This window comes from Loxodonta africana, chromosome 3 (assembly GCF_030014295.1).
Source record: "Loxodonta africana isolate mLoxAfr1 chromosome 3, mLoxAfr1.hap2, whole genome shotgun sequence".
NCBI lineage: Eukaryota > Metazoa > Chordata > Mammalia > Proboscidea > Elephantidae > Loxodonta > Loxodonta africana.
The window spans coordinates 9155402-9162750 of NC_087344.1; positions in this window are offsets into that span (position 1 = coordinate 9155402).

The window sequence follows — 7349 nt, forward strand, 5'->3', positions numbered from 1 at the left end:
AGCACCAGGCCTTTTTTCTGAGGCACCTCTCTCTGCCCCTGATGGCCCAAGTGGCACTCTGGCATCCCAGCCTCACCTGAATATCCACTTCCTCTTGAACCTGAGTCCCAGCCTCATGGCTCACTTTTCGAGCTTCCTGCAGAACAGGGTAGTAGTGAGCCAGGCTGCCCTCAGCCGGTCCGCCCTCAGCCGGTCCAGTATGGGGTCCCAGACCTACAGCACGCCATAGAACATGGTGGGCCGTACCTCCCACAGTGTGTCCAGCAGTTAGCCCTGTGCCAGACAACGGATGAGACACTGACAGCAGCCAAGATGGCCAGGAGCCCCGAGTGCCATTCCCAGCCCCCCTGGTCCCCTGGTCCCGCGGCTGGGGGCCCTGCCCTATCTGGCCCTCGGCATTCCTCATTGGCCATAGCGGACCCAGGGCCCAGTTCAGGTCCAGACTGTCATCGGTCGACGGGGAGGATCCGCATCATGCATTATGCAAGGGGGCGGCTATGGGACCCTCCTGGCTCCGCACGGGCCCATGGGAGCCACGAGCTCCCACCTTCCTGCACAGGGGACACTGAGCAGGGGACACTGAGCAAGCCCTGGCCTCGCTCCCTTGCATTTGAGATGCAGCCCTGTAGTTGGGTGTTTCAGTAGTTGGTATCCACCCACTCCTGGGAACGCTTGAGTCAGGGGTGAGTGGGGAGAGAGAAGGGAAGGGGGAGAGAGGGAGAGAGACCCAGAGAGACGCAGAGACAGAGACACGGAGGAAGAAAGAGACACGACACACACAGAGACTGAGACAAAAACAGAGAGAGGTGGAGCACAGGGCATCTTTAGGGCAGCAGAACTGTTCTTTTGGCTACTGTCATGGTGGTGGACATGTGACAGTCTGCATTGGTGAAAACCCACAGGACTGGGCAACACAAAGATTGAAGCTAGATGTAAACTGTGGACTTCAGTTAGTAACAAGGTATCAAGAGCGGTTCATCAGTTGTAACAAAGGTACCGCACTAATGCGAGGCGAGTTAGTAACAGGAGGACTGGTGTGCTGGTGGTGAGTGGGTGGGTGGGATCTCTCTGTTAAGTTCACAGATTGCCTGTAAACCTAGATGCACTCTAAAAAATCGTGTTTATAAAACAACAGACAGAGAAACGGACCCAACAGCCACAAACAATAATGACAAGAAAGAGCAGTACCAAGCTATGCAAAAACCACGGTGCTCCCAGGAACCAGTGGTGCCGCCGGTCGGTCGGCAAATTCTGGCCCACTACCTCTTCTTGTACCACCAGTAAGTTAAGATGGTTACTACATTTTTTAAATGGTTGGGGCCGGGGTGAGGGGGGAGGGGAACAAGAGGAATAATACTTGCGAAGCATAGAAATTACGTGACTTTCAAATTTTCATGCCCTGCAACGCAGTTTTGCATTTTTTTTTCCCCAATGGAAAAGTGGTCGTCTCTTTTGTTCTATGTTGTTGGATGCCATTGAGTTGGCCCTGACTCATGGCGACCCCATGCACAAGAGAATGAAATACTGCCTGGTCCTGCACCATCCCCACGATCTGTTGCAGATCTGACCACTGTGATCCATAGGGTTTTCATTGACTGATTTTCAGAAATCGATTGCCAGGCCTTTCTTCCTAGTCTGTCTTAGTCTGGCAGCTCTGCTGAAATCGATTCAGCATCCTAGCAACATGCAAGCCACCACTGACAGCTGGGTAGGGGCTGTGCATGAGATACATTGGCTGGGAATCGAACCTGGGTCTCCCGTATCGGAGGTGAAAATTCTACCACTGAACCATGCACTTTGTCTTTTTTTTTTTTTGTAGCACAGTGGTTAAGCACTCAGCTGCTAACCAAAAAAGTTGGCGGTTGGAACCCACCCAGCGGCTCTGCGGGAGAAAGACCTAGCAATCTGCTCCTGTAAAGATCACCAGCTAGAAAACCCTATAGGGCAGTTCTCTGTCACACAGGGTTGCTGTGAGTTGGAATCGACTCAATGGCACCCAACAACAGGGTTGGGACTGACGCCTCACATTCCCTGTGACGTAGCTCAGGTTGGCTCCACCCTTTTAGTTTACAGAGGAGGAAGCTGAAGCCCAGAGAGGGGCAGAGCCCAGATCAAGCACCCACTTGGGGGTAGGGCAAGGATTCCAGTTCTGAATAGGAAAGTATCATCTGAATTGTTTTTGCTAGTTACCCTCCAGTCGACTGGACTCATGGAGACCCTGTGTGTGCAGAGTAGAACTGCCCCATGGGGTTATCAAGTCTGTGACTTTTTGGAAGCAGATCACCAGGCCTCTCTTCCGAGGCACCTCTGAGTGGGTTCAAACTGCCAATTTTTCCACTAGTAATTGAGGTGCTTAACCTTTTGCGCCACCCAGGGACCTTGGATTCTATTTCCACTCAGAGCAGCCCGAATTCACTGCCATCCCCAACCTTGGCAGGGCCCACAATTGCAGGGGGTCAGGGTGCTAGGCTCACCCTCAGAGCATCCGACCAGGCACAATAAAGCCCCGGCCACTGCGATGGAGAGCCACATGTCGAAGAGCTGGGTGCTGTTGTAGCCGAGGGGGAGGTGGCTCACTGTGACCGACTGCCCCTTGGTGGGGGACAGTTGTATGAGAGGCTGTTGGCACCCTCGCCTAGCCCCCTTCTGCAGGAGGGACACCCACATTGTCGTGACTGAGCATGGTGGCCTTCCAGGGGTCCGAGGCTCCCAGGCTGTAGACCAAGGTACAGCACTTGTTGGGCTTCTGCAGGTCAATGATCTGCTCCAGCACCTCATCCAAGATGCTCTCCACCAGCTCCAGGAACTCTTTCCACTATGGAGAGGCTGGTGGGCTCACAGAGCAGGGGTGGCCCCTGGAGGTGTCCCCCAGAAATCCCCTCAAGGTGGACACCTCAACCCAGCAGCCTCTGCTCTGGGTGAGCCTGTCAGGGTCTCACTCAGCACGGAGCATGACCGTGACCCCCTGCTCCCCCATTCTGCCTTTTTGGGCTCGAAAGTACAGAAGAGAAGTTCGGCTGCCTCATCTGGGTGGTCTTGTACTGGACGATAGCCTTGAGATGCTTCAGGAAGCCCTGGGTCTGCAAGACACTGCGGGGCTCAGCCAGGCACAGCCTCAGGCATGCGGGGATGAGGGACAAGATAAGAAGCCCCTGTTGTGCAGCACCAAATCCAGAGGGGACCTGTTAAATCTGTTGCAATCAAGTTGATTCCGGCTCATAGAGACCGAATCAGGGGCCTCAGTGCTCTTTTTACTGTGGCAAAATGCACATCATATAACATTTACCACTTTAAAGTGTATGATCCTGTGATATTTAGTATATCTGCAATGTCTAAGAGGGACTGCGTCACCACCAGGATTCAAAGGCATCAATTCTACTTCCGTCTTCCTTATTCATCATCCAGCTTCCACATGCAAATGAAGCAATTAAAAATACCATGGCTTGGGTCAGGCGCACCTTAGTCCTCAAAGTGACATCTTTGCTTTTTAACACTTTAAAGAGGTCTTTTTCAACAGATTTGCCCAGTGCAATACGTGGTTTGATTTCTTGACTGCCGCTTCCATGGCTGTTGATTGTGGATCCAAGTAAAATGAAATCCTTGACAACGTTGGTATTTTCTCTGTTTATCGTGATGTTGCTTGTTGGTCCGGATGTGTTATGGACCGCCAAAAGAACCAACAAATCTGTCTTGGAAGAAGTATAGCCAGAATGCTCCTTAGAAGCAAGGTGGGTGAGACTTTGTTTCACGTACTTTGGATACATTATCAGGAGGGACCAGTCCCTGGAGAAGGACATCATGTTTGGTAAAGCAGAGGGTCAGCAAAGAAAAGGAAGACCCTCAGTGAGAGGAATTGACACGATGCCTGCCACAATGGGCTCCAGCATAACAACAATTGTGAGAATGGCTCGGGACTGGCCGGTGTTTCTGTTGTACACGGGGTGGCTATGAGTCAGACCTGACTTGATGGGACCTAACAACATTATTTGGCTCAAAGATAACTTCAGGGGATAGTTTCAGTTCAAGGTTTAAAGATTTCCTCAGGGTAGTAGTTTTTTTTGTGTGTGTGGGGGGGGAGGGGGGCAGTTCACCCATCCATCATCCAGCTTCAATGGATTCAGAAAGTCTGGTTTCTATGAGATTTTGAAATTGTTCTGCATTTTCCCCCTTTTGATCTGGACTCTTCTATAGAATCCTTGATGTAAACGTTCAACATTGGTAGCCAGGCACCAACCAGTTCTGCTCTTATGGCTATTGTTTTCTTTTTTTATCTTAAGTGCCTGAAAGCATAGCCAGCTCACAGCAGGTGACCAAGTTTTTATTACTTTTAACCTGGAATTCTTCAAACCATCTTGCATTTTTGTTACATGTGGCAGGAGGTAGATTAAAGTTAATTCTTCTTCATGGCATTAAATAACAAAAACAAAGTCAGCTCGTCCCAAGCCAGCTTATCTTCCCTCACTGAGGGACAGGACCTGCCCTTGAGTTTGGATTTGCCCATCATGTCTCTTGATTTGGGTTGGTTGGAAAGTCAACCAGGAGTAGGCTCTGACCCCCAGAAGTAGCAGACGGCGGTATTTGGGGCCACATTGCAGGAAGAGCACATTCTGGGCATCAGTCAGGGGCCCCACGACCAGCCTGACCATAGAGACAGCAAACCCGCATGCTCGTAACAAGTGGGATGGCGTATCTGCTGGGTGGACTTCACTTATTTCCATTAAGTCAGACACAGTGAGAGCCTTCCTCCCCACCAAGGCCCCTACCTGGAGTGCCCACTGGCCCCTGAAGGCCTGAGCGCCACTGACATGCATCACCTTCTGCAGCTGCCTGTCGATGTCCACTTCTGAGTTCTCAGCCATGACCTGGCAGAGTTTGGGAGAGCTGGCGGACAAGATGCTGACAGAGAAGCCTCTGGAAGCAGAGCCCAGGAAGTGAGTGCTTCAGGAGCTCATGAGGGAGGCATTGAGTCCCTCAGGTAGGGCACTGAGTGTGGGTGATGTTCCCAGACATCCCCAACATGGCCTGGGGTGCTGGGTGGTGGGACCCAGGGACAGCACAGCCCTGGCCTTGCCTTGGAGGAGTTCCCCAATGGTCCAGGCTGGTGGAGGGAGGGCTCAGTGCTGGGAAGCCCTGAGGGGTTGGAAAGACTTCCTGGAGGAGGGCACATGGAAACTAGGCTTAACAGGATGTATAGGAGTTTGCCAGGCAGAGAATGTCAGGAAGGATGACCTGGGTGGGGCTTGAGGCTGGACCCTTGACAAACTCCATTAAGTTCAGACTAAACAGGGATGAGAAAGGTCCCATGTCCTGGGGACTCAGCCATGATACCCCCATAGGCTCAGAAGGGGGCAGGCGACTCAGGCTGGTGACTTCCTGCCTCCTTGCATCCGGGGAGAGACCAGGTTCACCTCACCCCACCATGAGGGCACCAATGCTGGCAATGACCCACTCCTCGGAATTAAGCCCCATGATCCCCATGCCATGTAAGCGTTCCAGGCCCAGCTGGAGAAGGAAGGCCCTGTGAGGCCCAGGTAGGCTCAGTCATCCCACCCTGAACCTACCCAGGACCTTCGGGCGGGGAAACATGGGCTTTGTGCAAAGGACTATTGTCCTTTATTCATTGATAAAACGACCCACACCCCTATTACAAGCTAACACGTATCATCTAGACCAGTGGTTCTCAATTGGGGTGATTCTTCTTCCCCCAGGGGACACTGGGCAATGTCAGGAGATAATTTTTTTTTTATTGTTGTTGAAAATATTAAAAAAAAATACACAGTAAAATATACCCCAGTTCGGCAATTTCTACACGTACAATTCAGCGACATTGATTACATTCTTCAAATAGTGCAACTGTTCTCATCCTCCTTTTCTGAGTTGATCCCCTCCCATTAACATAAACTCACTGGCCCCTAAGCTTCCATTCTAACCTTTCGAGGTGCTGTCGTCAATTTGATCCCATACAGATAGTTCTTTCAAAGAGCATAATGCTCAAGGCTCACGTTCTTGACTAATTAAGCTAAAGTCTTGTTTGGTTTGAAGACGTCTTCAGGGGGTATTTTTGGCTTAGGTTTTAAAGATTCTCTCAGGGCAATAGTTTCAGAGGTTCATCCAGCCTCAATGGCTCCAGAAAATCTGGATTTCATGAGAATTTGAAATTCTGTGTCACATTTTCTCCTTTTGATCAGTATTCTTCTACAGACTCTCTGATCAAAACGTTCAGTAATCATAGCCAGGCACCATTCTGTTCTTCTGGTCTCATGGCAAAGGAGGCAGTTGTTCATGGAGGCAATTAGGCACACATTCTGGAGACATTTTTAATTGTCATGACTTAGGGGCAGGTGCTACTCAAGTGAGTGGAGGCCAGGGATGCTGCATATCATCCCTGGGTGGTGCACATGATTAAGAACTCGACTAATAGCTGAAAGGTTGGTAGTTCAAACCGACCCAGATGTGCCTCAGAAGACAGGCCTGGAAATCTCCTTCCGAAAAATCACAGCCTTGAAAACTCTGTGGAGCACAGTTCTACTCTGTACACATGGGGTTGCCGTGAGTTGGAACTGACCTGATGACCACTAACCACCACAACAACGTATGCTCAAACATCCTACGATGCACAGACATCCCCATCCCAACACAGAATCATCCAGCACAGAATGTCAATAGCGCCAAGGTTGAGAAACCCGAACTTAATGACATAGAATAGGCTATAAACCTACTGCCTTGGAGTCGATTCTGACTCACAGTGACCCCACGTAAATCTCCACGGAAGCAGACTGCCACATCTTTCTTCTGAGGAGCTGCTGGTGGTTTTGAACCACTGCCCTTTTGGTTAGCAAGCAAGTGCTTTAACCACTGGGCCACCAGGGCTCCCTGAATACGCTATAACAGAGTAGAACATATCAGAGGACACTGCACAAAGTAAACCAGGAGCCAGGCCGAGGGAGGTCTGGAAAAGGGTGGACGCCGGCTGAGGGGGCAGGAGGAACGTGGGGTGTGGGAGCCTTAGCTGAGGAAAGCTTGGTGGCCCGGTGGCACTCCTTGTAGTACTGGATGTAGGTGAGCATGTGTCAGCCATTCTTGTGCTTGGAGTCCAGTGCGATGCAATCGGCATCCTTGGTGGCCGTGTCCATGACAATGTCGTGCACAGTGAGGGGCGCCCTGTGGGCAAGCGAGTCCTCCAGCCGCAGCTGCACCTTGTGGTCCTGCCTCATCATCCAGAAGCCACGGTCTGCTGGCAGTCGAGGCTCAGTAGCGGCCAGAGACTCGGGAGATGAGGAGAGACGGGGAGGGGGCAGAGATGGAGGCTAGGACAAGCAGAGGGATGTGGGCAGGGCATAGGGACAGAG